Source organism: Dreissena polymorpha, chromosome 13 (genome assembly GCF_020536995.1).
Source record: "Dreissena polymorpha isolate Duluth1 chromosome 13, UMN_Dpol_1.0, whole genome shotgun sequence".
Classification (NCBI taxonomy): domain Eukaryota; kingdom Metazoa; phylum Mollusca; class Bivalvia; order Myida; family Dreissenidae; genus Dreissena; species Dreissena polymorpha.
The window spans coordinates 64,779,229-64,790,942 of record NC_068367.1 but is presented as its reverse complement, the minus strand read 5'-3'; the positions used below and the strand labels follow the sequence as shown (position 1 = coordinate 64,790,942).

Below are 11,714 nucleotides of genomic sequence, written 5' to 3'. Positions count from 1 at the left end.
ATGCTATGTCAACAAGTTTCGAGTAAATTTATCAAAATTACGTATGTCATCACATAGATTAAATATCGAGTCAGGCAGATGGGCTAGACATACATAATTCCATTAGATCAAAGAAAGTGTACTGTTTGTAATTAACTTGAAAAAGAGTTTCATTTTATTCTTGAATGTACAATATATACTGAACTGAGATCAAAATATATTCCATTGTATTACAGACAACGACCAAACATGTACAAATTTATCGAGCTAATAGAGCTAATAACATCAAATAATGAACTATTAATAAAAAAATTAAGCTGTTATATTTATCACTCTTTTAAGGTTCGAACGCATAATACATGTGTCATCAATTTGATTTATTCTGAAATGTTTTGTGCGGTATATATCTTGTTGTAACTTTAATTGCATTTATTATGTACTGCATATTAATTGTTGGGATAGTACCGCATATGTAACGTGTTTTTATTCACGTGTTTTTTAATCTGTCTTTGTGTTTTAACGGTCGCCTTTAATGGACTGTCAAAACTGTATTTGAATGTATTTAATCAATTGCCATTATTATCTTTTTAATGAAGGTTATATTATAGTATCGTGTCTGTTCCTAGATGTATTCTACGACAATATGGCTGCATTTTTAGAACTGTTATGCACTGATTTACAACTATTATGTCTGTCGGTCGGTCGGTCCGTATACCAGGTGGTTTCCGGATGATAACTCAATAACGCTTGGGCCTAGGATCATGAAACTTCATAGGAACATTGATCATGACTCGCAGATGACCCCTATTGATTTTCAGGTCACTAGGTCAAAGGTCAAGGTCATGGTGACCCGAAATAGTAAAATGGTTTCCGGATATCTCAAGAACGCTTATGCCTAGGATCATGAAACTTCATAGGTACATTGATCATGACTCGCAGATGACCCCTATTGATTTTCAGGTCACTAGGTCAAAGGTCAAGGTCACGGTGACCCGAAATAGTAACATGGTTTCCGGATGATAACTGAAGAACGCTTATGCCTAGGATCATGAAACTTCATGGGTAGATTGATCATGACTTGCAGATGACCCCTATTGATTTTGAGGTCACTAGGTCAAAGGTCAAGGTCACGGTGACCCGAAATAGTTAAATGATTTTCGGATGATAACTCAAGTACGCTTTTGCCTAGGATCATGACACTTCATAGGTACATTGATCGTGACTCGCAGATGACCCCTATTGATTTTTAGGTCACTAGGTCAAAGGTCAAGGTCACGGTGACAAAAATCGTATACACACAATGGCTGCCACTACAACGGACAGCCCATATGGGGGGCATGCATGTTTTACAAACAGCCCTTGTTTGTATATTGCATTAAATTGAGTTTATTAGCCTCATACACTCTGACGCACTTAGGATATATTTAATTACATGTATACTTTCGATAATTATTTATGTTCTAGTGTAATGTATAATAACTCATAATGTATAATAATTCATGTAGGCACCGTTGTAACCAAACGATTTTATTTCTTTGCATAACTTTATTTTGTATAATCATAAACTGTGTATTGTGGAAACACTGTATCATGTATGCTTGATTTGTCCACTTGGGCTTTTGGCTTTCTGGATGGATTGTTTAATAAACTATGTTCTAAAAAATGCAAAGGTTTCGTGTCCGCTCAATTATTTTGCTATGTATGGTCGGATTAAAATATTACTTGGCATGAGTATTAACCACAAGAGTACACGTATATGTGAAATACTCAACAGCCAGATGTCAAGGTCAAACGGTGCTATATAACTTTGACAATAATCAATGTAAATACCTAATTATGACAGTGTTTGGTGTCCAATAAATCATTTTGCCGTGCATGGTCCATTTTAATGACAATTGGCATAAGAAAAAAACACAATACATGTCGTTTGATATGTCACGTGAAAGAATCGAGATGCTGATGTCAAGGTCAAGGTAAAAAGGTGCTTTGGAACTTTGACAAAAAAAACAATGTAACAATGTGATCATCACAGTGTTTTGTTTCCACTAAATAACTTTGCTAAACATGTTTGGATTTTTATAATACTTGTCATAACTAATAGCCACAAGTATGATGTGATGCGCAAAAGGCTCAAGATGCTGATGTGAAGCTCAAACGGTGCTATTGAACTTTCACAAAAAACAATATAAAATACTAAGTTTTTCAGTTGTTCGTGAACGCTAAATAACTTCACTATACACAATATAAATGGTTGTCGCGTAAAAGACTCGTAATGCTGATGTCTTCTTTTATTTCATAATCTTTGTAATTGTTATCAAGACATTTCTTTTTCATTTATACCAATACTGTTGTCATGTTATTGGGCGTGCTTTTAAAACTGAGCCAAGTATTGCGAAAACGGGTCTTATGTCTTAGGAGTTCCGAGTTCCAACTTGTTCTCTTATTTTTCATAATCTTTGTAATTGATATCAAGACTTTTTTCATTTATGCCAATACTTTCGTCATGTTATTGGACGTGCTTTTAAAACTGAGCCACGTATTGCGAAAACGGGTCTTATGTCTTAGGAGATCCGACAAGCCTGCCATTCGACTTATGAAATTTAAAATTACACAACTTTTGAAACTGTATAATTAATTTTGATGTTATTGTGTTATATATCATGGGCACAACTCTTAAATTGTATTGCATTATGCCATTATGCTATGTATTATGGGCCGGAGGCCTTGATTTACTCCATTAACTGGTCTGTTCTGTTCTGTCAAGTCCTGAAGATCAAGGTCCAATGGTGTTTTTGCACTGTGACAAACATAACTAATAAGTCCGAATCAACACCGGGGTTCATGTCCGCAAAATAACAACACCATACATGGTCGGGATTTTAATAATACTTGGCGAGAGTAATACCCACAAGTGAATAATATGTCTCGTGAAAGACGCATGATGATACAGATAAACGTTGCTTTTGAACTTTGACAAAAATCGATGTAAAATTAAATGTCATCATCAAAGTGGTTTTTGTCCACCATATAGCGTCGCTATACATGGTCGTATTTTAATCCTCCTTGATATAAATAACAACCACAGTAGTATTGTGTGTCGCATGTGATAATCGAGGTGCTGATATCAAGATAAAAAAAAGTATTTTTATAACGTTGACAATTCAATGAAAAAAAATTATTACAATGTTTTTGGTACACGCAGTGATATCGTCATTCTTAACTTGATTTTCAAATTACTTATGTTACGGTGCCAGGCATCCGTGTATCGTTTTTTTTTCATCTTAATGTAATTAATTGTGATATGTTGTATTTTCTGATCGCACTCATTCGCGAATCATCATACTCGCCCTGGGAGAGGCAACGTCGCACATTGCGTATAATTTTTACACTTACACACCTCTAGATTCAAACAAGCGTATTGCAATTATCAGCTTATTTTACAGAACAGTCCATGGGAAAAGCACAAAAACGTAAAAACAGTATTAACAACTCTAGTAGTAGCAATGGACCAAATCAAAGCGCCGAAGGCACTGAAATAGTTCGCTGTTGTCGTCCTTGATTAGCTTGTGCGCATTCCACAGGCTCATCAGAGTGCACAGGCTAATCTTGTTTTACATGCATTAAGCACCGTTTTCCCTGAAAGCAGCCGATATGTACAGATTTCAATGGTAACCACTAGACTGGCCAATTACATCTTACAAGCTGGTAAATACAGTCACTGCAGTTTAGTAGAACAGACGCTCCTTAGCATATGTCGTCTGCAGTGCAGATAGGCAGCTGTAATCGTTCCTAGCATAGTGAGTTGCGCTTCTTAGCGTTAGCGTAGCTTAGGCTTCCAAGCACATACTGATTGCAAAACATGGTCTGTAAATTCATTCGGCCGCTAACGCGACCAACTAAAAAGGAACAGAAGATAGCTGCCCAAAACAAGGGTATTGCCAAAAACAAGGGTATTTCTGGTGGGTCGAATGAGTCAACAAAGAGTGTAGTGAGGGAAATAGGCAGTGTTAATTGCAAAGTGAGTGACGCTATCCATGGTGCTCATTCCGTGTTATTCAGTGACCCTGTCATGGATAACTCGGTGTTCGCACCAAGTGCAGGAGAGGCCGGAAATGGAACAGAGAGACGCATCATATCACAGGTCAGCCACCCACCAACTCTGTAATAAGAGTTTCATAGTATCCATGGAAAAGGCGATGAACATTTAATTTTCGGTCATAAACAAAAAGTAAGAAACATTAGAGAAACTTGAGAAAAAAGTAAATGGTGTAAAGTCAGATCTGTGCAAACTTTGGAATGTTGTACCAGACACCAACACAATTCTGACTGAAAAGCTGCATAAGATCGCGGACAACGTTTCGCTGCTTAAACTCGCAGTGGCAGAATCACAGAGCGCCATTCCAAAATAACAACATAAATCAGAATTCACGCAGTCCTTAAAATTACATGCAGGCGCATCAATGCGGAACAATTTAATAGTCATCGGCATAAGTTACCGTCCGTCTGAAACACCCGACGATACTTAACGAATACTTCGTTCTTTTATGACTGAAAACCTACAAAAATTATTTGAGCAGGTAGGTATATTAGTATATATACATACCTGGTTTTGAGCGAGTACATCGTATTGGCGGGAACCGATCACATCCACGTTCAATTGGCGCCAAACTCTCACTAGTCAATGACCGAGAAAACGTGCGAAAATCTAGCCGGAACCTTAGGGAAACCAATTACTATGTGAGTGAACAGTTTCCAAAGGACGTTGCCGACCGACGCAGAAGCTTAATGCCTGCCTTCCGGAAAGCTCGCGCTGATGGCAAGAGATGCTTGTCTCAGCTATGACACCCTGTGCATAGACGGTGTTCCGGTGCGGCCTGACAGCGCAACAACGAATAATAGCAGCGGTAGCAGCGGTAGCACCAAGTAGGGGCTTCCGGAGGCTAACATAAAATTACTCTCTTGGAACGTTCAAGAACTTACAAATATTTAACTTAGTGATGACGACTTTGTAAACTATATTCGTAAATTTTATAATTATTTTATTGTTTGAAACATGGCCAAATAACTATTCTTCTTATGACATCGTTGGTCATGAATGTTAACTTTTTAACAGGGAATTTCAGAATAAAAAATCTAAACGATGTAGTGGCGGAATAGCAATTAATGTTTAGCAATCCTTTGCGAGGGAATTTCTTTTGTAAAAAGTTATCATGATGCTATTGCGTGGTTTAAATTAGATAAGGTATTTTTTTAGTTTAACGGACGATATTTCCCTGGCTAGTGTGTACATCTGGCATTAGCTATTCCCTATTAATAATATTTGAAATGTTAATTTATTTGATATTTCACAAAAAATATAAATCAATTTCAAACAAATGGCAAAGTTTTTTTAGCCGGCGATTGGAACGCTCGAGTAGGAAATAAGCGAGATTTTATTGTTTGGGACCTCACAATTAATCCCATAAATGACCAGTCTTACGCAAGTGACTCTCAACTTACCCGGAATTCAATGGAATCAAAAACTAATTGTTTTGGTTGGAAGCTTGACATGTGCATATCGCTCTCATCGAGGATAGCTAACGGTAGGTTAAACAATGATAGTTTAGGAGCTTTTCAGTTTTCACGGATCCACGTGGTTCTAGTGTCATTGAATACGTGTTACCACGTGAAGAAAACTTTAATCTGATAACACGTTTTAACGTTGACTCTTACTCAGTATGGTCAGATCATGGTCCACTGCTATTTAATATCAAGTGTAATACTGCATTATCGAGAAGTGTTAAATGAATCTAGTACAACACGTATTAGTTGGTTGGATCAGAATCGTGACGAATTTCGACAAAAATTAATCTCAAATTCACATAGGTTAAACAGTATTATCGATGATATCGATTGTAATAGCTTTGACAGTAATGATTATTGCGTGGCGAGATTCTCAAAAGTACTCAGCGAATCTGGTGAGCCTAGCATATGTCCGATAAACCCTGTTCAGGAAATCCCAACTAGATTATGCACATTCTGTGCCATTCACCCGTGCAATTGAAAATAGTACTCCAAATAGATATTACACGTGCGTTGTTTTTGCGCCAAGGCGTGTTGTGTGAGTTATTTACAAGCCTTTAACTTTACAGTGGTAAATACTGGCACAGAGCAAGACATCGTTGGACATCGAAGCAAAATGTGTACATATGCATTGCCTTTGCACCATGGTCATGTAATTCCAACTAGATATTGCACATTGCACGCTATATATACCGCAACATATAACACCAAAAAAGATGCTGCCCATATTCTGTTAATGCCCCGCAGCGTATTGTTGCACTCATTCACATGCCTCAGACTGCATGATGGTTTATACCCGCTCGTGGACAGACACCGTTGCGCGTTTGAGGATAAATAGAACTCAAAATAGATATAGCACTTTCTGTACTATGGAAAAAATCAAGTCCAATTCGATAGAGCACAGGTGGTGTGAATGGTCCGAAATGAAATATTTTACGGAATCACACGCCTAGCATATGTCCGATACACCCTGGTCAGGAAATCCCAACTAGATTATGCACATTCTGTGCCATTCACCCGTGCAATTGAAAATAGTACTCCAAATAGATATAACACGTGCGTTGTTTTTGCACCGAGGCGTGTTGTGTGAGTTATTTACAAGCCTTTAACTTAACAGTGGTAAATACTGGCAGAGAGCAAGACATCGTTGGACATCGAAGCAAAATGTGTACATATGCATTGCCTTTGCACCATGGTCATGTAATTCCAACTAGATATTGCACATTGCGCGCTATATATACCGCAACATATAACACCAAAAAAGATGCTGCCCATATTCTGTTAATGCCCCGCAGCGTATTGTTGCACTTATTCACATGCCTCAGACTGCACGATGGTTTATACCCGCTCGTGGACAGACACCGTTGCGCGTTTGAGGATAAATAGAACTCAAAATAGATATAGCACTTTCTGTACTATGGAAACAATCAAGTCCAATCCGATTGAGCACAGGTGATGTGAATGGTCCGAAAGGAAATATTTTACGGAATCACACGCCTAGCATATGTCCGATACACCCTGGTCAGGAAATCCTAACTATATTATGCACATTCTGTGCCATTCACCCGTGCAATTGAAAATAGTACTCCAAATAGATATTACACGTGCGTTGTTTTTGCGCCAAGGCGTGTTGTGTGAGTTATTTACAAGCCTTTAACTTTACAGTGGTAAATACTGGCAGAGAGCAAGACATCGTTGGACATCGAAGCAAAATATGTACATATGCATTGCCTTTGCACCATGGTTATATAATTCCAACTAGATATTGCACATTGCGCGCTATATATATCGCAACATATAACACCAAAAAGATGTTGCCCATATTCTGTTAATGCCCGCAGCGTATTGTTGCACTCATTCACATGCCTCAGACTGCATAATGGTTTATACCCGCTCGTGGTAAGACACCGTTGCGCGTTTGAGGATAAATAGAACTCAAAATAGATATAGCACTTTCTGTACTATGGAAAAAATCAAGTCCAATCCGATAGAGCACAGGTGGTGTGAATGGTCCGAAATGAAATATTTTACGGAATCACACGCCTAGCATATGTCCGATACACCCTGGTCAGGAAATCCCAACTAGATTATGCACATTCTGTGCCATTCACCCGTGCAATTGAAAATAGTACTCCAAATAGATATAACACGTGCGTTGTTTTTGCACCGAGGCGTGTTGTGTGAGTTATTTACAAGCCTTTAACTTTACAGTGGTAAATACTGGCAGAGAGCAAGACATCGTTGGACATCGAAGCAAAATGTGTACATATGCATTGCCTTTGCACCATGGTCATGTAATTCCAACTAGATATTGCACATTGCGCGCTATATATACCGCAACATATAACACCAAAAAAGATGCTGCCCATATTCTGTTAATGCCCCGCAGCGTATTGTTGCACTTATTCACATGCCTCAGACTGCACGATGGTTTATACCCGCTCGTGGACAGACACCGTTGCGCGTTTGAGGATAAATAGAACTCAAAATAGATATAGCACTTTCTGTACTATGGAAACAATCAAGTCCAATCCGATAGAGCACAGGTGATGTGAATGGTCCGAAAGGAAATATTTTACGGAATCACACGCCTAGCATATGTCCGATACACCCTGGTCAGGAAATCCCAACTATATCATGCACATTCTGTGCCATTATAAAGTGCCACCATGATCACGTAATTCCAACTAGATATTGCACATTGCGCGCTATATATACCTCAACATATAACACCAAAAAGATGTTGCCCATATTCTGTTAATGCCCCGCAGCGTATTGTTGCACTTATTCACATGCCTCAGACTGCACGATGGTTTATACCCGCTCGTGGACAGACACCGTTGCGCGTTTGAGGATAAATAGAACTCAAAATAGATATAGCACTTTCTGTACTATGGAAACAATCAAGTCCAATCCGATTGAGCACAGGTGATGTGAATGGTCCGAAAGGAAATATTTTACGGAATCACACGCCTAGCATATGTCCGATACACCCTGGTCAGGAAATCCTAACTATATTATGCACATTCTGTGCCATTCACCCGTGCAATTGAAAATAGTACTCCAAATAGATATTACACGTGCGTTGTTTTTGCGCCAAGGCGTGTTGTGTGAGTTATTTACAAGCCTTTAACTTTACAGTGGTAAATACTGGCAGAGAGCAAGACATCGTTGGACATCGAAGCAAAATATGTACATATGCATTGCCTTTGCACCATGGTTATATAATTCCAACTAGATATTGCACATTGCGCGCTATATATATCGCAACATATAACACCAAAAAGATGTTGCCCATATTCTGTTAATGCCCCGCAGTGTATTGTTGCACTCATTCACATGCCTCAGACTGCATGATGGTTTATACCCGCTCGTGGTAAGACACCGTTGCGCGTTTGAGGATAAATAGAACTCAAAATAGATATAGCACTTTCTGTACTATGGAAAAAATCAAGTCCAATTCGATAGAGCACAGGTGGTGTGAATGGTCCGAAATGAAATATTTTACGGAATCACACGCCTAGCATATGTCCGATACACCCTGGTCAGGAAATCCCAACTAGATTATGCACATTCTGTGCCATTCACCCGTGCAATTGAAAATAGTACTCCAAATAGATATAACACGTGCGTTGTTTTTGCACCGAGGCGTGTTGTGTGAGTTATTTACAAGCCTTTAACTTAACAGTGGTAAATACTGGCAGAGAGCAAGACATCGTTGGACATCGAAGCAAAATGTGTACATATGCATTGCCTTTGCACCATGGTCATGTAATTCCAACTAGATATTGCACATTGCGCGCTATATATACCGCAACATATAACACCAAAAAAGATGCTGCCCATATTCTGTTAATGCCCCGCAGCGTATTGTTGCACTTATTCACATGCCTCAGACTGCACGATGGTTTATACCCGCTCGTGGACAGACACCGTTGCGCGTTTGAGGATAAATAGAACTCAAAATAGATATAGCACTTTCTGTACTATGGAAACAATCAAGTCCAATCCGATAGAGCACAGGTGATGTGAATGGTCCGAAAGGAAATATTTTACGGAATCACACGCCTAGCATATGTCCGATACACCCTGGTCAGGAAATCCCAACTAGATTATGCACATTCTGTGCCATTCACCCGTGCAATTGAAAATAGTACTCCAAATAGATATTACACGTGCGTTGTTTTTGCGCCAAGGCGTGTTGTGTGAGTTATTTACAAGCCTTTAACTTTACAGTGGTAAATACTGGCAGAGAGCAAGACATCGTTGGACATCGAAGCAAAATATGTACATATGCATTGCCTTTGCACCATGGTTATATAATTCCAACTAGATATTGCACATTGCGCGCTATATATATCGCAACATATAACACCAAAAAGATGTTGCCCATATTCTGTTAATGCCCGCAGCGTATTGTTGCACTCATTCACATGCCTCAGACTGCATAATGGTTTATACCCGCTCGTGGTAAGACACCGTTGCGCGTTTGAGGATAAATAGAACTCAAAATAGATATAGCACTTTCTGTACTATGGAAAAAATCAAGTCCAATCCGATAGAGCACAGGTGGTGTGAATGGTCCGAAATGAAATATTTTACGGAATCACACGCCTAGCATATGTCCGATACACCCTGGTCAGGAAATCCCAACTAGATTATGCACATTCTGTGCCATTCACCCGTGCAATTGAAAATAGTACTCCAAATAGATATAACACGTGCGTTGTTTTTGCACCGAGGCGTGTTGTGTGAGTTATTTACAAGCCTTTAACTTTACAGTGGTAAATACTGGCAGAGAGCAAGACATCGTTGGACATCGAAGCAAAATGTGTACATATGCATTGCCTTTGCACCATGGTCATGTAATTCCAACTAGATATTGCACATTGCGCGCTATATATACCGCAACATATAACACCAAAAAAGATGCTGCCCATATTCTGTTAATGCCCCGCAGCGTATTGTTGCACTTATTCACATGCCTCAGACTGCACGATGGTTTATACCCGCTCGTGGACAGACACCGTTGCGCGTTTGAGGATAAATAGAACTCAAAATAGATATAGCACTTTCTGTACTATGGAAACAATCAAGTCCAATCCGATAGAGCACAGGTGATGTGAATGGTCCGAAAGGAAATATTTTACGGAATCACACGCCTAGCATATGTCCGATACACCCTGGTCAGGAAATCCCAACTATATCATGCACATTCTGTGCCATTATAAAGTGCCACCATGATCACGTAATTCCAACTAGATATTGCACATTGCGCGCTATATATACCTCAACATATAACACCAAAAAGATGTTGCCCATATTCTGTTAATGCCCCGCAGCGTATTGTTGCACTTATTCACATGCCTCAGACTGCACGATGGTTTATACCCGCTCGTGGACAGACACCGTTGCGCGTTTGAGGATAAATAGAACTCAAAATAGATATAGCACTTTCTGTACTATGGAAACAATCATGTCCAATCCGATAGAGCACAGGTGGTGTGAATGGTCCGAAATGAAATATTTTACGGAATCACACGCCTAGCATATGTCCGATACACCCTGGTCAGGAAATCCCAACTAGATTATGCACATTCTGTGCCATTCACCCGTGCAATTGAAAATAGTACTCCAAATAGATATTACACGTGCGTTGTTTTTGCGCCAAGGCGTGTTGTGTGAGTTATTTACAAGCCTTTAACTTTACAGTGGTAAATGCTGGCAGAGCGCAAGACATCGTTGGACATCGAAGCAAAATGTGTACATATGCACTGCCTTTGCAGCATGGTCATGTAATTCCAACTAGATATTGCACATTGCGCGCCATATATATAATGCAACATATAACACCAAAAAGATGTTGCCCATATTCTGTTAATGCCCCGCAGCGTATTGTTGCACTCATTCACATGCCTCAGACTGCACGATGGTTTGTACCCGCTCGTGGACAGACACCGTTGCGCGTTTGAGGATAAATAGAACTCAAAATAGATATAGCACTTTCTGTACTATGGAAAAAATCAAGTCCAGTCCGATAGAGCACAGGTGGTGTGAATGGTCCGAAATGAAATATTTTACGGAATCACACGCCTAGCATATGTCCGATACACCCTGGTTAGGAAATCCCAACTAGATTATGCACATTCTGTGCCTTTCACCCGTGCAATTGA

General features: G+C 39.4%; 1 protein-coding gene across 1 annotated transcript in view; it reads left to right on the top strand.

Annotated features, from left to right (window-relative positions):
- The window catches only part of LOC127855257 (protein KRI1 homolog), a 58,382-nt gene that overhangs the window by 22,032 nt on the left and 24,636 nt on the right, over positions 1–11,714 (top strand). The gene's annotated exons all lie outside the window — the stretch shown is intronic.